Source organism: Erythrolamprus reginae, chromosome 2 (assembly GCF_031021105.1).
Source record: "Erythrolamprus reginae isolate rEryReg1 chromosome 2, rEryReg1.hap1, whole genome shotgun sequence".
Classification (NCBI taxonomy): Eukaryota; Metazoa; Chordata; class Lepidosauria; order Squamata; family Dipsadidae; genus Erythrolamprus; species Erythrolamprus reginae.
The window spans coordinates 256,545,331-256,569,363 of record NC_091951.1 but is presented as its reverse complement, the minus strand read 5'-3'; the positions used below and the strand labels follow the sequence as shown (position 1 = coordinate 256,569,363).

At 40.6% G+C, this 24,033-nt stretch overlaps 1 protein-coding gene across 4 annotated transcripts in view; it reads right to left on the bottom strand.

Annotated features, from left to right (window-relative positions):
• The window catches only part of LINGO2 (leucine rich repeat and Ig domain containing 2), a 932,046-nt gene that overhangs the window by 6,586 nt on the left and 901,427 nt on the right, over positions 1-24,033 (bottom strand). The gene's annotated exons all lie outside the window — the stretch shown is intronic.

Sequence of the window (24,033 nt, the reverse complement as noted above, 5' to 3'; positions counted from 1 at the left end):
CTTTCCAGTGAATTCTGACCAAAGGGAACAACCAACCTCTCTGATCATTGCTCGCCGAATGGAGTTTTGGAGCGTAGAGTTCTCAATCTTTTTGTTGAACAGAGAATTTGTAAGACCCCCGCCCCTCTCCTCCATCTTATACATGAAGATGCAAATAAACAGGTTTAAAAGAAGATAAGCTTCTTCTCTCCTCAGCTCATTTTAGCAGTAAAAACCATGAAAAGCTCAAACAGCGGGCACAATTAAAAAGCCTTTTAAGTAGTGCCAAGTTCATAATAAAAGAGAACAACAAAAAAGCTACTTTCTGTCATTCTGCCGTGTTTAAATGAGGAGAAATGTAATACCAGCCATTTCTAGACACTATACCACCTTTATAAAGGGAGTCTACTACAGCAAGAGTTGGAGTGTCTTTCCAGGGAGACCTTGCGGTAGACACCCCTCACCTTACCTCTCCTCCTCTGCTAATATTTAGGGATGTCATTAGGATAACTCTTATCTGTCCAGGTATTGGCCTTGAGGTATTTCTGAATGTTGATTAGTGCTTTATTAATGCAGCCTTTATTAATTTTATGAATACAAGACATTAAGAGCCTCCAAATAGATCCAGTCAATAAATATATACTGTATTTCAGAACTTTCATGGAGCAGTATATATAAAACACAAGTTTTACCTAGGAAGCCACAAATGACTGAGTACAACATGCATTTGTTTAATATCAATAATTTTTATTAAAGGTTTTGGCCCTTCACTTAGAAAGTTATATAATAAATATGCCCAATAAAGCAAGCCTTATTCAAAAAGTCAAACACCACTGAAAAATAAACACATATATACAGAATGTCTAGAATGTATGTATGTATGTATGTATGTATGTATGTATGTATATATGTATACAGTGAACCCTCGAGTTTCGCATCCTCGAGCATCGCGAAAGGGCTATATCGCTAGTTTTCAACCCGGAAGTAAACTCCACCATCTGCGCATGCGTGCCTTTTTTCTATGGCCACGCATGCGTAGATGGTGGAGTTTCCCGCCGGGCAGATAAGCTGCTGGGCGGCTTCCCTGGGTCTTCCCCCTCTTGCCCCGGTACGGCGGCGCGAGCAACGGCGTGGGCGGGTGGGCGGCACGCGCGGGGACACCCCAGCTCCGTTTCCCAGCTGGGAAGCGGCCCCAGCAACAGCGTGGGCGGGCGGACGGTGCGCGCCCGCTTGGGGAAACCCCAGCTCTGCTTCCCAGCTGGGAAGCGGCCCCAGCAACGCGCGCGCGCTTGGGGACATCCCAGCTCCGCTTCCCAGCTGGGAAGCGGCCCCAGCAACAGCGTGGGCGGGCGGTGCGCGCGCGCTTGGGGAAACCCCAGCTCTGCTTCCCAGCTGGGAAGCGGCCCCAGCAACGCGCGCGCGCTTGGGGACATCCCAGCTCCGCTTCCCAGCTGGGAAGCGGCCCCAGCAACGGCGTGGGCGGGCGGGCGGCACGCGCGGGGGGAAACCCCAGGCGCGAGCAACGGGGTGGGCGGGTGAAGGGCGGGCGGCGGTGGAAGTAAAAACACCATCTGCGCATGCGCAGATGGTGTTTTTACTTCCGCACCGCTACTTCGCGAAAAATCGATCATCGCTTGGGGTCCTGGAACGGAACCCTCACGATGGTCGAGGGACCACTGTATATATAATACATACATACAGATTTTGGTGATATATATATATGTGTGTGTGTGTGTGTGTGTGTGTGTGTCACATGTTTTTTTGCTGAATTTGAAAATTAAGGGAGACTAGGATAGATCTATTTCTGCCTTATTTTGGCCTCATCAGCTAGCCATACCCACTGGGACTTGAACCTGCAACCTTTGCCTTATAAGGCAGAGAATTATCTTCTAGGCTACAGTATCCAATCCCTTCAGATATATGTATGTATGTATGTATGTATGTATGTATGTGGGTGGGTGGGTGTGTCAAATGTTTTTTTGATACATACAGAATATAGTTGTCGGCTATAAATAAATTAACTGCCTTGAAATGGTCCTGGGTTGGGCCTAGAGGCAAAAAGGAGCTGTGACGTTCCTACAATATACCAGGGTGATCCGACATAAAAAACAAACAAACATATATATATATATGTGTGTGTGTGTGTGTGTGTGTATACACACACACACACACACACATATATATATACAGTGGGGAGGAAAGTATTTATTCAGATACCAGTTGTGCAAGTTCTCCCACTAAAAAAAATGAGAGGGGCCTGTAATTGACATCGTAAGTAGACCTCAACCATGAGAGACAACATGAGAAAACACATTCAGAAAATCACATGGTCTGATTTTTAATGAATTTATTTGCAAATTATGGTGGAAAATAAGTATTTGGTCACCTACAAAGAAGCAAGATTTCTGGTTCTCACAGACCTGTAACTTCTTATTTAAGAGGCTCCCCTGTCCTCCACTCATTACTTGTAGTAATGGCATCTGTTTGAACTTGTTATAAGTATAAATGTCACCTGTCCACAACCTCAAAGTCACACTCCAAACTCCGCTATGGTGAAGACCAAAGAGCTGTTGAAGGACACCAGAAACAAAATTGTAGCCCTGCAATTGTAGCCCCTAGCGACAGCCCCAAAACATCACTGTTCTAGAGGAGATCTGCATGGAGGAATGGGCCAACATACCAGCAACAGTGTGTGGCAACCTTGTGAAGACTTTCAGAAAACGTTTGAAATCTGTCATTGCCAACAAAGGATATATAACAAAGTATTGAGATGAACTTTTTGATACTTGTTCCCTGATTCTCAGAAATGCAAAACCTTCTACAGTTATAAAAAATGGCCATTAGCATTCTGAATTTTTATTTGAATTATATTTCTATAATTTCTATATTGCTATATTTATCTCTCTATCATTGCTGTCTGTCTGTCATCCATTCACTCAATTTCATTGACAGCCAATCAAGGTTGGGTTTGACTGCGGAGGGCCAGGTGTGTTTGTGTGTGTGTGTGTGGCCGGGAGCGGGCGTGGTCAAGCTGGGCGTGGCCAGGGTGGGTTTTTGACACAGGCACAAGACGCGGTTTCTCCCCCCTTCTCTTCTTTGTTTCCAGTTTTTTACTATAACCATTTTCCTATCTCTTCTACCAGATATTATGGGCAAACATTACTTATTCTTCACACTCCACTAATCTTTTTATTTCCAAATTTATACTCCATTGTTTAATAGTAAATTGCTTTTCCAGGCAGAAAAGCTATTTATACTTTTAATTTTTATTATTCAACTAATAATAAAAATACAAAGCATAAATAACGTGATAATACAAGATCTAACAGCAGAGGTAAATTTCCAGAATAGTAAATAGAAATGGCGGTCAATTATAGATTGTTGATTGTAGATTAAATGGAATTACAGTATCTAAAATGTGGTATTAAACTGTAATATTAACATATAATGTTGCTTGTTTTCTATCTGGATCAGGCACTTACTTTAGGCAACATAATCCAGTCCAATGCAACCCTATTGCAGCACTCTGAAAACAGGCCCTCTGTGTGTCCTATTTTTGGCTGACTGAGAGCTTCTGGAGGCAGGAGGCTAAAAATGGACCCTCCCCACTATTTTGGCTGGTAGATGTACCATGTGCCAGTCAGAAAGCTAGGCTGATCTTCCTTTCTAAGACCTTTTGCTCCTTTCAGACTGGGTAGAAATTGACATTGCAGTCCCAGAGCCTCATAATAACGCACAGGGAATTGAAAACTGGTAAAGAGAGCAAAAGCAAGTTTTGTTTAAATTTTTGTCCAGCTTATATAAAAGGCTATGATGTACTCCTCCCGCAATGCCTCGCACACCCCTCCCGCAATCATAACTGCCTTGTTTGAAAACAGGAGAATGTCCCCTGGCTGAAGCTTTAATGGTATATAATTTAACTTTCAGCTTCCTAATTTTAATAGTTCTCAAATAGGTACATAAGTAGTAAAACTGTATTATGAAATGTCAAACTCTTCTGTACAGATTCCTTTATACCAGCTCCCCACAAATATGACATCCAATCCAAATTATGTTCAATTACAACCCAAACCAGCTTGAAGAGACCTTCCGTCCAACATATTTGGAAGGTACCCTATTTGAGCAAGGCTGCTATTTGCTACCAATGTTTTTACTGTGCTGTTTTTGATAGAAGATGGTAGGCTAAATACTGGACTGGTTACTCTTTCATATAGGTACAAAACTTTGCTCATATGCACACGCCTCTAGTATTCTCTGCCACATAATTCATATGTTATAGTTTTGAATTGAATGGAATTATGTACTAAGGAATGACTCTAGGTGGAAGCCTATTTAATTAAGGCATGTGACTCCACTTCAGGTACTCCTCAAATTACAACAACAATTGGTTGTATTGAGCTCAAAATTTCTGTTGCTCAGTGAGACAGTTAAGTGAGACATTTTGCTCCATTTTGGGACCTTCCTTGCCACAGTTGTTCAAGTGAATCTGCAATTGTTAAATTAGTAACATATTGATAGATGTTAAGTGAATCTGATTTCCTCATTGACTTTGCTTGCCATAAGATAATCCTGGGACAGTGCAACCATCATAAATATGAATCAGTTGCAAAGTGTCCAAATTTTGATCATGTGACCTTAGGGAGGCTGCAATGGTTGTAAGTGTGAAAAATGGTCATAAGTCTCTTTTTTTAGTGCTCTTCTAACTATGAATGGTCACTCAATGAATAGTTGCAAGTTAAAGACTACTTGTATACAGGCAGTCCTTGACCACAATCAGAATTTCTATTGATAAGGCTTAAAGCACAATTTACTCTGAGTACCACACTTAATGACAGCAATCCAGGCTGTTATCAAGCGAATCCAAGCAGTCATTAGCCAAGGAGACATTCAAGTTAAGCCAGTCTGGGCTTGGTCTCTCCGACCTAAGCCTTGATATGGCAAGGGTCCCTTACTAAGGGATTCCACAAGCAATTTCATCAACAGACACTTTGACCTACAATCAGCCTATGAACCCCTCAGAATCCAAATCAACCACACAGTCAACCAGAGACTCTCATAAATATGAATCAGTTGAAAAATATCTGAATTTTGGTCTGGTCATAAGTCATTTTTGTCAGTGCCATTGTAACTTTGAATGGTCAATAAGTGAACCATTGTAAGTTGAGGACTACCTGTACAATTTCAGACAAAGGGCTGTCCAATCCAGATGGGGTTTGCTGATCCTGCCACTACTGGTGCGCTGCACATGCATCTCTGCATCTCTGGCTTGCGCATGTATGCGTCTGAGCAAGATTTTGCTTCTGCACATGTGCAGGAAGTAAAATATCTGGAAGGGATGCATGCATGTGTGAGATTTCAGCAACTTTTTTTGCTTTCGCGCATGCACAGAAGCAAAAAATCAGCAATTCCCCTGCCCACGGGCATCCAATCTCCAGTGTTTGAGAACCCACAACTTCTGGAGGCAAGTTGTTCCACTGATTAATTGTTCTCACTGTCAGGAAATTTCTCTTTATTTCTAGGTTGCTTCTCTCCTGGATTAGTTTCCATCCACTGTTTCTTCTCCTGCCTTCTGGTGCTTGTGGCCTGCATTGGCTGCCAATCAGTTTCCGGTCACAATTCAAAGTGTTGGTTATCACCTTTAAAGCCCTGCATGGCATCGGTCCAGAGTACCTCCGGAACCGCCTGCTACCGCACGAATCCCAGTGACCGATAAGGTCCCACAGAGTTGGCCTTCTCCGGGTCCCGTCGACCAAACAATGTTGTTTGGCAGGCCCCAGGGGAAGATCCTTCTCTGTGGCAGCCCCGGCCCTCTGGAATCAACTCCCCCTGGATATTAGAACTGCCCCCACACTCCTTGTCTTTCGTAAATTACTCAAGACTCATCTATACCGCCAGGCATGGGGGAGGTGAGACACCTTTCCCCCATGCTTTTTTATATTTATGTTTGGGTATGTATATGTTGTTGTTTTTTAAAAAAATATGATAGGGCTTTATGTGCTTTTTAATATTAGATTTGTTGTCGCTGGAATGTTGTTTTTATTATTGTTGTGAGCTGCCCAAGTCTTCGGAGAGGGGCGGCATACAAATCTAATAAATTGAATTGAATTGAATTGTGGCAATCCCTCAAATATTGGACCACTTCTATCATGTCACTAGGCAAAATGAAAAGGAGAACTTTCACGGAGAAGGTCAGCTATGGAAGTAGGGGCTACTGGCCCCAAAAGGCACAGATGGGGGAGAGATAGGTGGTAGGGGGAAGATGATAAGTGCATCTGTCAGTCTTCCAATTGCCCAAATTTTGATCATGGAGGGCACCTGCAATGGCAATTTCTTTTGGGCCTTGTTATAAGTTTCTTCCGTCCTCACTGTGTAGCTTCAAACAGTTGCTGCATAATGATCGTACACTGAAGATTACTTAAAACCAATTTTCCCCAAGCTGTCATTCTGGTTTTTTGGGTATTCAGTGGATGTTTTTCAACCACTTTCTTTCTTTCAAAAAGAATGGGAAAACGGAAGAAGCAAGATAAATTAGATTGATTTCTCTACTTTTATCCCCAGCGTGAATGCTGATTATGATCTGCATTCTTGTTCGTGGAAGGAAATGGCATTGTTAAGATTTAGAAACATCTAAAGAACTGCTGACATGTTTTCTTTATGAGTACCAGTTATTTTTATAATTACAAGTCACTGTGGGGAAACAGCTGGAATTGGAGTGCAGGATTTAATAAAGACACTGAGCGCTACATTTGGACTACTGCAGGTCTCTGTCATTCTTCTTTATTCTCTGCTGAATAGTAAAATATAAACACATGAATAAAAGCCATCATTCAAGCTTCTTCCTCCATTCCTGTGTGGTTTCAAACTACACCAACTGTACTAAACCAAAAATGGATTATTTTTTCGCCTACTTCAAGCATCAGATTAAGCTAAAATCCTATTATCTACCTAACTAGTTCCTGGGGAGGGCGAGAACAGCTTATTCCGCCTCCTGGAGGCCCAGGAATGGCCTGTTTCCCAACTTCTGGTGGGCCCAGTAGGCTCATGTTTCTCCCTCCCCAGGCTCCAAAGGCTTCCTTGGAGCCAAGAGAGGATAAAAATGCCCTCCCCAATCCCCCCCGAGGCTCTCAAGAAGCCCAAAACACCTCCGAGAGTCTCTGTGTGAGTTAAAATCAGCTGGCCGGCACACACATTCACATTGGAGCTAACCTAGGGCAATGGCTCTTGTGCCAGCATATATGAATCTGGGTGCCAACTGTGGCACCCGTGCCATAGGTTCGCCATCACTGTTCTAAGCAATCCGCAAATGAACAAGACATGTTTGATGCAAAACCTGTCACGATTCCCCCCCCCACACACACCTTATGTTCCTGATTCAATTTGAAGGAAGGGATGGGATTCAGCAGGTTCTGACCAGTTCTGGAGAATCGGTAGAGGAAATTTGGAGTAGTTCTGAGAACTACTCAATATACCACCTTTGACTGGTACTGCCCCCATCTATTCTCTGCCTCACAAGTCCCAGCTGATCAGGAGGAAATGGAAATTTTGCAGTAACCTTCCCCTGGAGTGGGGGGGGAATGGAGATTTTACAATATCTTTCTCCAGCCATGCCCACCAAGCCATGCCATGCCACGTCCACCAAGCCATGCCCACAGAACCGGCAGTAAAAACAAATTGAATCCCACCACTAATTCAAATACCTTTTTGGGTAGAAGAAAGTTTTAGTGAACTTCTCATCAGCATATATGATATTCTTATACTTTTGCAGAAAAAGATCCATTTGACTTGTGTTAAACCATGATCCCTCTGGGGATCTACAACTTTCTGTGCTTCTCTTGGTTTCTTTTGGATCTTTCTTTCTTTCTTTCTTTCTTTCTTTCTTTCTTTCCTTCCTTCCTTCCTTCCTTCCTTCCTCTACGCCGCCCAACTTCCTAGGGACTCAGGGCAGCTCACAACAAAAATGAACATGAATCAATTAAAAATATTTCAATTTACATTTTTCTCACATTGTGAGATGGGCAGCCCACCCAGTGTACATCAGAAGGATTTGAATATCTAATAGAAAACCAAATTACCCCCCCCCCCCGAAAACACAATGAATCTCAACAAGGAAGTAAGTCAAAAGCACCACGATGAAAAACCCTAAATAAATTTTCAAGTACCTAAGTTAGGTAGAAAAACCAGAAACTTCTGTCTGGGGAAAAAAAAATAACCTATGGATAAACCGCAATGTATTATTCAGGCATTAGTGAAAACAAAACACGACTCAATGCAGTCAGGTATGATTTCATGGGGGGAGATGGTGTGACAATATTAAATCTGCAAAAAATACGAGGCGGCTGTTAGCGGACAGACCCAAGACATTTTGTAATCCCTACTACGACTGTTCTACCCTCTTCCTATATGGCAGTGATGGCGCATCTTTTTGGCACCAAGTGCATGTGTGCGTGCTGGAGCACTTGAAACCTAAAAACCAGCTGGCTGACACATGAATGCCTGTTGTTGTTTTTTTGCCATTTTGGGGCCATTTCCAGGCCGTTTTCTGGGCCATTTCAAGGTCATTTTCCAGGCTGTTTTCAGGTCACTTTTGGGTTGACAATGCTCCAAAAATGGCCTGAAAACATCTGGAAAACCAGCCAGAAAATAGCTGGAAAAACAACCTGAAAACAGCTAAGAAAATGGCCTGAAAAAAGGAAAGGGCCTGGGTTTGGGCCATTTCCAATGCTGCATAAACCAGATGGCCAGCATGTATTTGCACATTTGAAACCAGAGCAGCTGGTGATGGAGCATGTTCCCACAGAGATGGCTCTGCATGCCACCTCTGGCATACGTGCCATAAGTTTGCCATTGTGGCTATATGGAATTTCTGATAAAGACATACATCAAAACAGAAGAAACATCACAATCACTTATTTGTCCTTCCTAGGTTATAAAAGCCTAACAATAACAAATTAAATAACTTACACACTGGATTGTTTATCGTCATAAAAACCCTCCTGTTTAATAGATCTTCAGGGAGATAGATAGTCCTGGCTATGTTACAGGCTACTAGGACTTTATTACTTAAAGTTTATAGATGTGATTTAGAAAAAGGAAAGACTAAGATCGAACACAGAGGTCAATTTATGGGGTAAAAGAAGTTGGGGAAATTAAAAGTAATAAATTATTTCTAATGCTAAGACAGGCCGTTTGGAACTTATGCAAAACAGTCCACTCCCAAACATGTAGCGCAACTACTCTAAGCAAACAATGGGTACAGAGGAAATAATAAAACAATAAAGCCAACTTATTTAAGCTAAACTAATAATAAAACTATTCACAGCTGAATATGGCTGCAGAAATTAAGAAGCAATAATGTGAGACACTGCCATATGAAATTGCTCTAGGTTCATTTTCTATATATCACTCTTGTATTCTGATTGATAGCTGTTACTGTCCCAATTTTTGTTTCTCCCACATATACACAAAATCCACTTGTTTTTGTGCTGTGCATACCAGGAGTGGGTTCTAAATTACAATGGTCGCCCAGAAAGCAATGCATCAATTTTTTTTCTCAGCCTACAGTAATGGTATGAATGTAAAACTTTAGATATACATTATTTGAATTGTCAGGAGTGTGTGTGTAAATTTTGCATTTCTTCAGACAGCGTAGCTGTAGCAGTGTTTCGAAATGGCATCTGTAAGTGATGTACATTACAAGCAGCGTGTTGTTATTGAATTTCTCACTGCAGAGAAAGAAATTGTTGGGAACATTCACAAATGTTTGTGTACAGTTTATGGAGAATCTGCAGTCGACAAAAGTACGGTTAGTTGCTGGGCACATTTTGAGGATGACAAAGAGGTGATTTGCACAGTACAGAAATGGCTTTGTGGCCAGAACAAGAAGTGGTACCGGGAGGGCATACATTCCCTTGTGTCTTGCTGGAGGAAGGCCATAGAATGGGACGGAGATTACGTGGAAAAATAGAATAGAATAGAATAGAATTTTATTGGCCAAGTGTGATTGGACACACAAGGAATTTGTCTTGGTGCATATGCTCTCAGTGTACATAAAACAAAACATACATTTGTCAGGAATCATGTGGTACAACACTTAATGATTGTCATAGGGGTCAAATAAGCAATGAAGAAGCAATACTGTATTAATAAAAATCTTAGGATATAAGCAACAAGTTACAGTCATACAGTCAACATGGGAGGAAATGGGTGATAGGAATGATGAGAAAAACTAGTAGAATAGAAGTGCAGATTTAGTAGAAAGCCTGACAGTGTTGAGGGAATTATTTGTTTAGCAGAGTGATGGCGTTCGGAAAAAAACTGTTCTTGTGTCTAGTTGTCTTGGTGTGCAGTGCTCTGTAGCGACGTTTTGAGGGTAGGAGTTGAAACAGTTTGTGTCCAGGATGTGAGGGGTCAGTAAATATTTTCCCCGCCCTCTTTTTGACTTGTGCAATATACAGGTCCTCAATGGAAGGCAGGTTGACAGCAATTACTAGGGGAGTGTAGAAGAAACATCATTCTTTCTTGTGTATAAGTTTCATTGTGTTCAATAAATAATTATTGAAGAAAAAAAATGTGATGCATTACTTTCTGGGCGACCCTCGTACTTGCTGCCACAGTTTGCTTCCTCCTGCGCCATGTGGACATGGCCATGCTAAATGCATGTGTATATGCAAAGTCCCCCCCCCCCCAAGCCAAAAACAAGATAGTGACCACATGCACAGTGCTGGAAACTCGGCTTCTGAGCAGTAACAGCTCCAACTTTAGGAAGTACAGGTGGTCCTTTCAGGGTCTTTAGAATAAGGCATCATAGCAAACTGGCAACAATGGCCATTTGGATTGCAGTGACATTGCTGTCAGGTAACAGAATGAGGAAAGCAATAATAGAAAAAAGCATTAAGTTATGGAATTAATTTCTCGTAGGTACTGCTGCTAAAGTCCTTCAAAAATTGCACAAACTGACATACATAAAGGTATTTTCGAATTCTCTGTTGACCCTTGGAAGCTGAGGAAGCAATGTATCAGCTTGCTTATCCTCAATGCACCTACATGCAGTTATGACATGTTTCTTATGCTGTCATCATTTCTCAGAATTATCTCTTTGCACTAACTGCTCTTCAAGACGCTAGCAATACACATGGACAGCAATAATTGAATCAGAACCTCAATTAAAAATAAGATATAAATCATCATGAAGAGCAGAAGAAAGAAAGCCACAAGAACAAGCTGTACCTATCTCTGGCACTTTAGCAGTCAATATTTCACTTATGCCTCAAAGGCCTACCTAAATTATTATTTTTACTTATCAAAACAACAGAGGGAGCTAATCTGACCTCATTTGGTATATACCAATGAAGTCAGTCAATCTTTATGTCTTTTTATATTAGAAAGTGTGTCTCTTATTTAGGAAGAAAAACAACTCAAACCCTACTCTTTCATTTTTCTTATTCTTCTAAAATGCTCAATAATGTATTTTCTGTCTTCGGAGAGGGGCGGCATACAAATTTAATAAATCATTAATTATTATTATTATTTATGACTAATCTAAATTACCTGGTGTAATAATCGCTAAATATCTGTAGGGTAGAGATATTGCTGAGGCACACATTTTAAAGAACAGCAGGTCCGTTGAAATGTACTCTTTTGGATTGATATCATCAATCATCTATCACCTCTCTCATCTCATATCCAATCTATGCATAATATACAAGGATTATTTAATTATCAGCTCAGTGTGCTGGAGGATTTCTGAATAGCATGGAACTTCCAGCTCTCTCTCTCTCTCTCTTTGTCCTGTTAATCATTTTATCACACTGTTTCTTACAGTATGGCAGGGTTTGGCACTTCAAAAGTCCTCATGTAACAGCCACAGAATCCTAGTGACATTTCTCGTGAGCGTGGCAACTTGAATAAAGCAAAGTCACAATCAGAATAATTATCAGTAAAGTAACTACAGGTACTTCTACATTGAAAGATGAATTGGGTCAATTGTAATGTCTCCTGACTGATTTTGACAGTGTGGAAAAGGAGTGAGAATAGCAATGCTCATATGTTACAGAGACAAAAACTCTCTCTAGTATATTTATTTATTAATTTACAAAATTTATTTCCTGCCAATCTTACATCCAACGGCTCTGGGCTTCTACTTACAAACTTTTCTACTTAAGAACCTGGTCACGGAATGAATTAAGTTCTTAAGTAGAGGTACCACTGTACTTGTTTTTCACACTTACAATCATTGTAGCATTCCCATAGTTCTGTGACCAAAATTCAGAAGCTTAACAACTGACTCATATTTATGATTGGTGCTGTGTCTTGGGATCATGGGGTAGTCAGATTCATTTAACAACCATGTTGCTAATAGCCGCAGTGATTCATTTAACAACTATGGCAAAAAAGGTTGTAAAATGGGGCAAAACTCTGTTAACAACTATCTTGCTTAGAAATAGAAATTTTGGGGTCAAATGTGGTCGTAAATTGAGATTTGTATGCCGCCCCGAGTCTTCGGAGAGGGGCGGCATACAAATCTAATAAATTATTATTATTATTATTATTATTATTATTATTATTATTATTATCTGTATTATGTACATGGGTCCAGTTTACATAGGTCCAGCCGCCCCGAGTCTACGGAGAGGGGCGGCATACAAATCTAATAAATAAAGAAATAAGCAAGCAAGCAAGCAAGCAAGCAAGCAAGCAAGCAAGCAAGCAAGCAAGCAAGCAAGCAAGCAAGCAAGCAAGCAAGCAAGCAAGCAAGCAAGCAAGCAAGCAAGCAAGCAAGCAAGCAAGCAAGCAAATAAATAATTCCAATTCAAGAATATTTTTGGCTGATACCATCTTATGTGAAATCACAACTAAGAAACAAGTTGATTATAAAAAAAGGAGGAATACCATCATTTGCTCAACCAGACTACCATTTTATGCGCTATTCCGATATGTCAGTGCTGGGTAACCTATGGCACGGGTGCCACAGGTGGCACACAGAGCCATATCTGCTGGCACGTGAGCTGTTGCCCTAGCTCAGCTCCAGCACGTATGTGCGCACCGACCAGTTGATTTTCGGCTTGCACGGAAACTCTGGGAGAGCAAGATTTTTTTCAGCTTTTCCTTTTCAGCTTCCAGAGGGCCTCCAGGGGGATCTAGGAGGGCGTTTTTGCCTCTGGAGCCTGAGGAGTGTGAAAAACAAGCTGACGGGACCCACCAGACATTGGGAAACAGGCTGTTTCTGGCCTCCAGAGGACCTTCGGGGGGGGGGGGGGCAGGGGAGGCAATTTTCATCCTCCCCAGGCACTGAATTATGAGGTAGACACTTGTGCAGGTGCGATAATGTGTGCGTACACGCTTTTGGCACCCGAGGAAAAAAAGGTTCGCCATCACTGCGATATGTATTTCAAGTCCAGAAATCAACATAACCTTGAACAAAGCAGTTTCAAATTGGTTGGATTCATTATCTTGATTGGGGTCAATATAAGGAGAACATACATGTACCCCCCCCCCCAATGATAACTTATTGAAATGAAGTTTTTGGGTAGATAGGCAATGTGAATGGACTCAGTTACAGAGGCCATGGATGCATGATTGAAAGACTCAAAAATTCAGTTGAGGAAGGTAGCTAAGAGTCAACATGTGGCACATAAGCAATCAATCAATGGCCAGAGGGCAAAACATAAAAAGATGACTGAAGAAGTAAACACAACTCCAAGTAGTTTACACTGCTTTTGAAATCTGTCTTAACTTCTTATTCTGAACAACTCAGATTGTCTCTGAGCAGTTTTTAAATTGCTTGTCCAAGATGATAAAACATGGCTAGCTGCCTCTTTATCTCTGGCCTGCCAGCTGTGGCACTGTGAAGAGAACATTTAAAGTTATTTTAGAGCAAATTTTAGGAACCAATTTCTAGAAGTGATATTTTTCATTCATTACATAGATTCTGTATTCAAATTTTGCACTGTATAATCCAACTAAATAAAAACAATTGTGTAAACCTGAATGCTTATTTACTACCAGGGATAAACACAATGAATAGGCACAGGAATCAATAGCAATTTATTTTAATATATTGAGCATGGATTATGGTAATTGATATTTTTACCTGGGTCTGCTTTGCTGTTTAGTTCTAATTATGATTTTCCACCCATGTTTCTAAACAATGCAGCTTTCATGCAGATAACATATATAGCGAATCAAGCCCAATGTTTTGAATCTTTCTACAAATAATGTACAGTAAGTTGTATCTGACAGTGGTTCTCAACCTTTCTAATGCTGCCACCCCTTAATACAATTCCTCATGCTGTGGTGATCCCCAACCATAAGTCTCGCGCCAATTCCCCCAACAGAGCTTTAATCCGATTGGGAGGAAAGTCAGAGTAACCCTCCCACTGTAAACGCCTGATTGGTCAGATTTTAAAAATATGTTCCAAGGCGCCAGAAGAGAGGCTTTAGTTCCTAACACCATGGGATGTCACCATGTCTTTTCCCATTATCTTAAGCGACCTCTGTGAAATGTTCGTTTGACCCCCAAAGAGGTCCTGGCCCCCAGGTTGAGAACCACTGTGCTAGAACTTTACTTAGAGCTGTGGTCCTCAATTGTTTCTTCACCATGAACGGGAAGGTTTGCCTATTTGCCGATGGCTCTAAAGTGTGCAATAGGGTTGATATGCCTGGAGGGGTCCGTAATATGGTAAATGATTTAGCTATACTAGATAAATGGTCAAAGCAATGGAAACTGCAGTTTAATGTTTCCAAATGTAAAATAATGCACTTGGGGAAAAGGAATCCTCAATCTGAGTATTGCATTGGCAGTTCTGTGTTAGCAAAAACTTCAGGAGAGAAGGATTTAGGGGTAGTGATTTCTGACAGTCTCAAAATGGGTGAGCAGTGTGGTCGGGCAGTAGGAAAAGCAAGTAGGATGCTTGGCTGCATAGCTAGAGGTATAACAAGCAGGAAGAGGGAGATTGTGATCCCCTTATATGGTAAGACCACATTTGGAATACTGTGTTCAGTTCTAGAGACCTCACCTACAAAAGATATTGACAAAATTGAACGGGTCCAAAGATGGTCTTAAGCATAAAACGTATCAGGAAAGACTTAATGAACTCAATCTGTATAGTCTGGAGGACAGAAGGAAAAGGGGGGACATGATCGAAACATTTAAATATGTTAAAGGGTTAAATAAGGTTCAGGAGGGAGGTGTTTTTAATAGGAAAGTGAACACAAGAACAAGGGGACACAATCTGAAGTTAGTTGGGGGAAAGATCAAAAGCAATGTGAGGAAATATTATTTCACTGAAAGAGTAGTAGATCCTTGGAACAAACTTCCAGCAGACATGGTTGGTAAATCCACAGTAACTGAATTTAAACATGCCTGGGATAAACATATATCCATCCTAAGATAAAATACAGGAAATAGTATAAGGGCAGACTAGATGGACCATGAGGTCTTTTTCTACCATCAGTCTTCTATGTTTCTATGTTTCTATGAACCCTCTTTAAATATTTTTGTGGGTACGAACCCCCAAGACTTAACTCAAGTTTTAAATCATAACATTTCTTCATGCCTTTGCGGACACACTATGACATTGCAGGGGTCTGTAGACTACAGGCTGAGATCCACTGACTTAGCAGATTGATACTGTTATGTTCATAGAAAACTTATGGAGTCATGTCTGAGCTATAAATATAACCCAACACTATGCACATTTGCTAGCTAGCCCAAAGTCTATGATTTACTTCAACAATACCCTCATTGTAAGGGCCCACAGAGTCGGCCTTCTCCAGTTCCTGTCCGCCAAACAATATCAATTGGTGGGACCACGGGGAAGAACCTTCTCTGTGGCAGCTCTGACCCCGTGGAATCAACTGCTCCCAGAGATCAACTGTCCCCAGCTGTTAAGACCCGGTTTTTCTGGCAGACCTGGAATTAGGATTGACTGCAAGTATGTATGTTTTTTCAAAAAATGATATTGTAGTTTTTATGGCACTGTAGATTTTCTTGATGTATTTATTGCTCTTTTTACTAGTACAGTAGTACCTCTAGATACGAGCTGATCCACATGCGAGTATTTCAAGTTACGAGCTGCGATGCGAGCAAAATTTCTGTTCGACACCCGAGCTCAGATTCGGGATACAAGCCGAGCGTCCACTAGGGGGCGCAAGAATTCAATTTTTTCCCAGTTATCTCCATGCGAAAAGCCAAATCTAAATGCATTTGTTCGAGATATGAGATGATCGAGATATGAGGTCGGCTCTGGCACGAATTAAACTCATATGTCGAGGTACCACTGTATTGTATTTATGATTATTGTTAGCCGCTCAGAGTCCATTTATTTATAATAATATTTATAATAAATTTATAGTTGAAAGGTCTGCATTCATAATGAATTGTCCATGAGAGTCATTCCAGTGCAGTATTGTCCATTTATACTGGATGGTAGCACAACATTTTATTGGGAGGGACTATAAAACCATTGTTGAGAAATACTAAATGGATGCTTTTCAACTGATGATGGAATCAGTTGAATGATCTTTGAATGATGGCAGGCTATATTCTACCACAGGTTTCTTGGGATACACACAAGTGGCACGTGTGATTTAAGACACACACAAGTTATACAGTTACCATAAGATAAGAAAGTGTTAGGATGGTGACAAGTAAAGAAACTAGAAAATCAAGAGACAAAGTACCAGCTGAAAAGAGCAATCTTTTTCTTTCTTTCTTTAATGCTGAATCAGGAGTGGATTTTATTGTTCTCTTGCCTTTGAACAGCATCAGTGAACAAAGCCTTCCTCTGGAACTTTATTTTTAATAAAATGATGTTCTCTCTTTCATGCAGACAAATAGAAGTGGAACAGTAACCTTTTGATCTATTTATTTTTATGGGAAGTCATACATCTTATCTCAGAGGGAGTAAAGAATAGCTGGGGTGTATCAAGCCCAAATATATACATAGTTGCTCGCAGCATTTCTATTTGCCATTCCATTGGAAGAATTAAAAAATATTAATCCTAGCTCAGTTGGATCAATCTATTTTAGTCCAGCATTTTGTTTGTTGCTGTAGCTAAGCAGATGCTTCTGAAGTGCTTGGAAGCTGAAGAAAGAAACATATCCTAACTTGCTATCATTCTCTAGTGTTGTGGTTCAGCCTGAGTCAGATCAAAGACCAGCTGCGTCTCTGCTGGCTCCATGCCCGGGGGAAGCTGAGAGAGGAGAGGAGAGTTCTTCGCAGTCAGACAGTGCAGGCAGCAGTCATGAAAGTGAAGGTGATGCAAGGCCTGGGAGGCCTGGGGAAGGGCTATCTCCAGCAAGTAGCTGTGATTCATTGGAGTCCCTGGATGATGACGCACAAGCTATCATTAGTATGCGATAGAGACGCATAGCTCAAAGGAGAAATCAGCTGCGTAGATATTATCAGCGTTGAATGAGAAACACCAGGGGGTTGAGTGTGGTCCTCATTAGCAGGGAAGGATTTATAAGGCATGAGAACCATTCAGGCAGCGTGGAGTGTTATCAAAGGGGAGTTGGAGTTATCTGCATTTTCTCTCAGCTTTTTTGTTCCTGGCTCGTGGCCCAGCAGCCTTGAAGACCCGTGGGAGGTTGGTGTCTGTTAACAACAGCCTCGTATGGCATTAAGGATCCTGTGTTTCTGTTTGAACAATTGCCTTTGTGTATCTATTTGGAGTTCCACTGTTTTCCTGATCTGTAAGGACATTTTCTGTTGGCTTCTTTTCTCTTTACTATTATAAAACTGTGTTTGGATTCAACCAGTGTGTCTGGCTTATCTTGTTGGGTTGGTCATAGCTTCTGGAGTGACCCAGACAGAACATCTAGTATTTAGTATTTGGATGCATGCTGTCCATAACCTGGAGATAACATCAGCTAGCAGCTCACTATAGACCAGTAATGGCGAACCTTTGGCACGCGTACCACAGGTGGCATGCAGAGCTACATCTGCCGGCATGTGAGCCATTGCTCTATTTCAGATCTAGTGAGCATGTGCGCGCCGACTAGCTGATTTTCAGCTTGTGTAAAGGCTCTGGGAAGGCATTTTTAGCCTCTAGAGGGCCTCCTGGGGGGCAGGGGAAGCCATTTTTGCCTAACAGGCTCACCCAAAGTCAGAAAATGGGGGAATGGGGTGATCATGTGCACATGCACGGGGCGGGGCAGCATGGCAAATCACAAATTCATGCACAGGGAGGCATTGAATTATGGGTATGGGCACTCACAGGTGCACAATAGCATGCACACTTATGATTTTTGACACTAATGGTTTTTTTTGCTATAGACAGTGGCGATGAGAAGCAGCACCTATTGTTGTGTATATTCCTGTTCAGTTTGGGGATTTCGCAGATTCTGATTCGGATAGTGTTTATGAATTAGTGGCAGGTCCTGATTTACAGGCAGAAGAAGAAGGGGGAGACCAACCACAGGACGTTTCTATGAGTTCAGACTCAAGTGAAGGAGAGACAGATAATAGATGGTTAAATCCTTCTTTCAGATGCCTGCGAAAGTGAAGAGAGCAAGTGTCAGGGAAGAAATATTAGGGGAGGAACGGGTTAATTAATTAATTAATTTGTCACGTCCGGGTGTCAGCGGAGAAGAAGGGTGGAGTTTTCAATTCTGCTATGAAACAATATGGAGGTGCTTTTCCGCGGCTTTGAAAGTAAACTTTGTTTTATGTGTTTTTAATTGCAGTTTTTATTACCCTGGGCTAATGCTGCCTAGCCATAAATCTTAAGATGAAGGGAGGATTGCTTGGAGAACTTTTATGTTGCTTTAACTAATAAAGACTGAGATAAAAGTGACTACATACCAATGACGCAGTTTGTAACAGAAGGAAGAAAAATAAAGATGGTGTTTTTGTTTTTATAAATCTCTGCATTCAGCAAGCTTTTATACCAATTAACAGAAGCCTTAGCCAGAGACCAGAACACCTATAGGGGTTATATTATCATTTAGTAGATGTCACTTGAAGTAGGGTTAGATCAGGGCTGTCAAACTCACCCCTGTGGCCTCATGCACTGGTCATGTCCACCAGTGGTTTAGCAAAGGGCGGGGGAGAAGTCCTGATACCTCATATGATGCCACCGTGATAATGCGGATTTGTCACCCCTGGGTTAGATGATCTGTGATCCTCTGAGACTTCTGAATTTTATCTTCCAGAAGTCTCACGGAGACGGGCGGCATACAAATCTAATAAAACTTAAACTTAAACTTAACATGGTCAAAGAGGATAGGTATCAGGAACAGAATATCTGGAGGAACTATGGCTCAGATATATGTTATTTTAGCCTACCAAATTTACCCTAAATTCAACAATCAATTATTTTTAATACATTGGACAAGAATGTTGTTTATTCCTTTCCTCTCCATTTCCCTCATTTGTCCATCAATAGAAAATCTGATAGCAGAGAAAAGGAAAAGAGTTAAAAAAAAAACCTGAGCAGTTAAATAGAACTAATCTCATTACCAAAAGCAGCTGGCGAAGGGGGGGAAAAAAAGAATAAGAATGAGACTCAAACACCTGAAGGACTAGTTTCCTACTAATTATCGCCAAATGAAAAGATTCCAGGTGTAGAATAAAATGTGGCTGGCCAGCATATTTTTCCTTTCTTTAAAAAAGGGATCAGAGAACTATGCTGAATTACATAGCGGAATTACTTTGGAAATGATTTGCCAACTTTGCCAGCCACTAAGTGTGGCTCTTTACACAGTTCCAACTGAGTGGGTGATAAGATTCGCACTCCCATAAAAACTTTATTTTTGAAAAAGCAAGCAAGGAAAAATATGATTGTTTTATTCTTGTTTTGATAGGGATTATAAATTATTTGGGGGACAAAGACATCAGGAGTGGTTCTTTTCTGAAAGCAATCAAATCAATCATACACACACTTACCGGTATATATCTCTGTATGTATGTATGTATGTATGTATGTATGTATGTATGTATGTTTGTATGTATGTATGTATGCATGCATGTATGTTCGTTCCAGCAGAACCTGGTACACAGATGACTTACCTTCTGGAAATAAATTGGGGGGGGGGTTGTTTCCTAGTGTGGTATGCATAACTCTGGAACACCTGGGCTGTTAAATAGAGCAAGTGCAGCGTCCTAGAGTGGCAATTGTTTGTGATGTTAGTTCCTTCGCAGCTTCCTCTGGAAAGTCATCTGTGACATTTGACCTCTAATGGACCAATGGGGAAGCGCCTGATCTTCCCTTTTCTTGGCAGAAGGCATTCCCTGGTGGATTTGGGACAAAGTGTCAGGATCGTAGACAGGGCTGGAAAGAGAAGCACATGGGAGGAGGAAGGGAGGGGGCAAGGATGATGGGCATGGGAGTAGGGGGAAGAAAGGCCCCTCTCAATGGCTCCCTCTCAGACAAAGACTTTGATGTTTGTGCTTCTTTTTCCCCTTTTATAACCTGAATAAATAAATAAACAAACAAACAACAAACAAACAAACAAACAAACAATAAGCCCCCTAGGCCAGTGATTTTCAACCTTTTTTTTGAGCCGCGGCACATTTTTTACATTTACAAAATCCTGGGGCACACCACCAACCAAAATGACACAAAATGACACTCTAACACAGTACATATTATACATATAGTTAATAATATAGTTTCTAAATGTATTTATACTCACTTAGTGTGAATCCTGTACCTGTTTTGATAAACACAAAAGGGATATCCTAGCAGGAATGGTAGTTTGTGGACCCATGTTTAATTTCCCCATGGCACACCTGACTATGTCTCACGGCACACTGGTTGAAAAACACTGCCCTAGGCCATGGGTAGACAAAGTTGGCTCTTCTATGACTTGTGGACTTCAACTCCCAGAATTCCTGAGCCAATCATGCTAGCTCAGAAATTCTGGGAATTGAAGTCCACATGTCGTAGAAGAGCCAACTTTGCCTACCTCTGCCCTAGGCCATCAGCTTCAAGCAAAGGGGGCAAGTTTCCAGGGGAAGTGACTGCTAATGCAGATAATCACCTCAAAGGCTGTTCCCTGTATTACCATAATACAGGATTGGGATAAATAAATACCCAGACAACACCGGGTTATCAGCTAGTGTATTATAAAATGGGACTACTTAAGTACAATAATGTTTATTCAGGAAAAGGACAAAAGCCACCTCTGATTGCAAATTGTTAAAAATCAATTTATGCACTTGGGCCTTGAGTGACAGCTTGATATACTGCCATTAGCAGCTGCTAAAGATGCTCTTCATATGAAAATGCTTCCATGCTGCAATCTTATACTGCAGATCTGGCTATTTATTTAGGCTTCTTAATGGTTTCTCAATGTCAACAACTAGAAAAATTCTGCATCAAACAACACTTTATTCCTCTTGTCTTTCTTCTATCCTATGGGATGTGCTGGATCTCAAGGTTTTTCTCATTGTACCTGTGCCCCTACTTTGAGCAAACAAACTTGATGAGCCTATCAACATGTCCATATACAATAATTGGCAAAATAAATAAATAAATAATGCCCAAGGCCACCTTTCAAAATAATTTTTTCACTTTCACTAGCTGTGATATTTCTTGGTGGTGGCTCTTTCAAAGACCAACTTTGCTTAGTTATGTTAATGATTAGTTTATTAATGATTTAATTAGTCAGATACACAACACCAGCTATTATGACAAGTAAACTAATAATTTTAAGAGGAGGCCCTGCATGTTGCTTCCTTTAGAACAGGGGCCTCTATCCTTGGCAAATTTAAGATTTGTGGACTTCAACTCCCAGAAGTCCCTAGCCAGGTATTCTGGGAGTTGAAGTTCACAAGTCTTAAAGTTGCAAGATTGGAGACCCCCTGCTTTAGAATAATAATCTTCAGCATTCTTCAAATGCATCGAGATTAACAGCACTCAGAATTCTTAATTGTAGCCACAACACGTGCAAAAGCCAAGCACCCTAAAGAAAAAGAACCATAATTTGAAGGCATACTCTCAAGACAACTGATCAATATTTATACTGCTATTTAATGAAATAGCTGCATATTTTTCAGTATAATCAGTATATTTTTGCGCATGTAATAAAAGGCCACAGATTGGATCATTTCATAGTTCAAAAATACAAAATATGAATGAGTATTCAAAAAATCTCTCTTCCATTATAGCAGATGTTTTGTCATTTCTAGTTAAAAGCCTGACCCAATTAGCCATTTTGCAATATGTTTCATAATTTTTGAATTTTCTAATTGCAAGGAATGCTATTGATGGTGAGTTAAACCCTAAAAAACTCCAGTAAATCTGTCATCCTTCTTCACAGCAAAGGATTCTAGGACATGTTTGGGTAAATACAACCAGGAAACTGATGGTAAACAGTAAATCATCTAAATTATGAATCTCGAGTTAAGTTTGGTACCAGGAGGGTTCTCTGCCACCGCTGATGTTCACACTGAAAATGATCCTTAAACTTTAAAACAATCTCATAATTAATTATGTGGAAAATCACTTGAAAACTATGTAGGTTAAGTCCCATTGGTTAGTGTTCTTCATTCTCACAATGTTATTGATACTGTGATGCTAAATCATTACCAAAGTCTGCAGGTGTCTTCTTGACATCTGGAAAAAAAAAACTGGCAATTGTCATCAAGGATACTAAGGACACAGCATACAATGAGTTTGATTTAGTATATCAATATTTTTTCACTTTTCTCAATTGTAAAATTGTGAAATATATGAGGAAGACATTAAGTTTTTATATATAATATATTTCTAAAGATTACCACCCAATCAAGCTGTCAGTTTAGCTGCAGCTGAACTCTCCATAAAATAATAGATGCCATTAAATCTTTGAAAACGAGAAGGGCTCCCATTGGAGTTTCTTTGAACCAGGAGTTTCTAGATTCCTTTAGTGAAGCCAAATATATTTAGTTTTAATGCCTGGTAAAAATCTCACTGACAGTGCAAGTTATGGCTCCATTTCCTTGTTAAATATTGATATTAAACATTGGCAGTACCCCTGGCATAGACTTTAGAAGAGACATTTGATTATTCATCTTGCACAAATACGATGCACTAGATTATTGATATTTCATATATATATGTAAACCATAATATCACATTGGTTGAACCACTGAACCATTGGTTTGCTTAATGACTGCAGTATCTGCTTAACAGCCATAGCGGCCATTTTAGTTGAAGCCTGGTATTCAATGAACGTGTGATAAACATTTTTATTTGGAGCCCATGACAATCGGATTAATCAAGCAATCAACCAACTATGGCATCGACCACCTCTTCATTAGGTGACATTCGCATGACATGAACAGTCGACTTTGTGACCAACTGACCATACAATCAATAACAGCGGAGGAGAACTGAAACAAGATGCTTCAAGCGTAGTTCTGCTGCTGATATTACCTAGCTTGGTGATGAAACGTTCGGAAGTTAAACAGCAAGCTTGGAGAACAGACGTCAGTCAACTACAAATATTTTCTATCATCTCAAATTTATTAAACTGACACAAATCGGCTCAGTCATATGATAATTTGATAATTTGCTGTCCCGAGTCTCCATAGAAGGGCGGCATACAAATCCAATAAATAAAATAATAATAATAATAATAATAATAATAATTATTATTATTATTATTATTATCGGGCATAGTGATAATTGCGTTGATGGAGGTCAACAATAGGAAGCTTCTCAAGGTGAAGCAAACTAAGGACCAGTACAGAAAAAATGTAACTCAATGTCGTATGGACAGTTGGCGGAACAAAGCATTGCATGGACAGTTTTTGGACAAGATTGAAGGCAAAGTGGATAAAGAAAAGACCTGGTCATGGCTTACAAGTGGCACACTCAAAAAGGAGACAGAAGGACTAATACTGGCGGCACAAGAACAGGCCATTAGAACAAATGCTGTCAAAGCCAGAATTGAAAAATCAACAGACAATCCAAAGTGCAGACTCTGTAAAGAAACAGATGAAACAATTGATCACATACTCAGCTGCTGCAAAAAGATTGCACAGACTGACTACAAGCATAGACATGATGCTGTGGCACAGATGATCTACTGGAACTCGTGCTGGAACTACCATTTACCAGTGG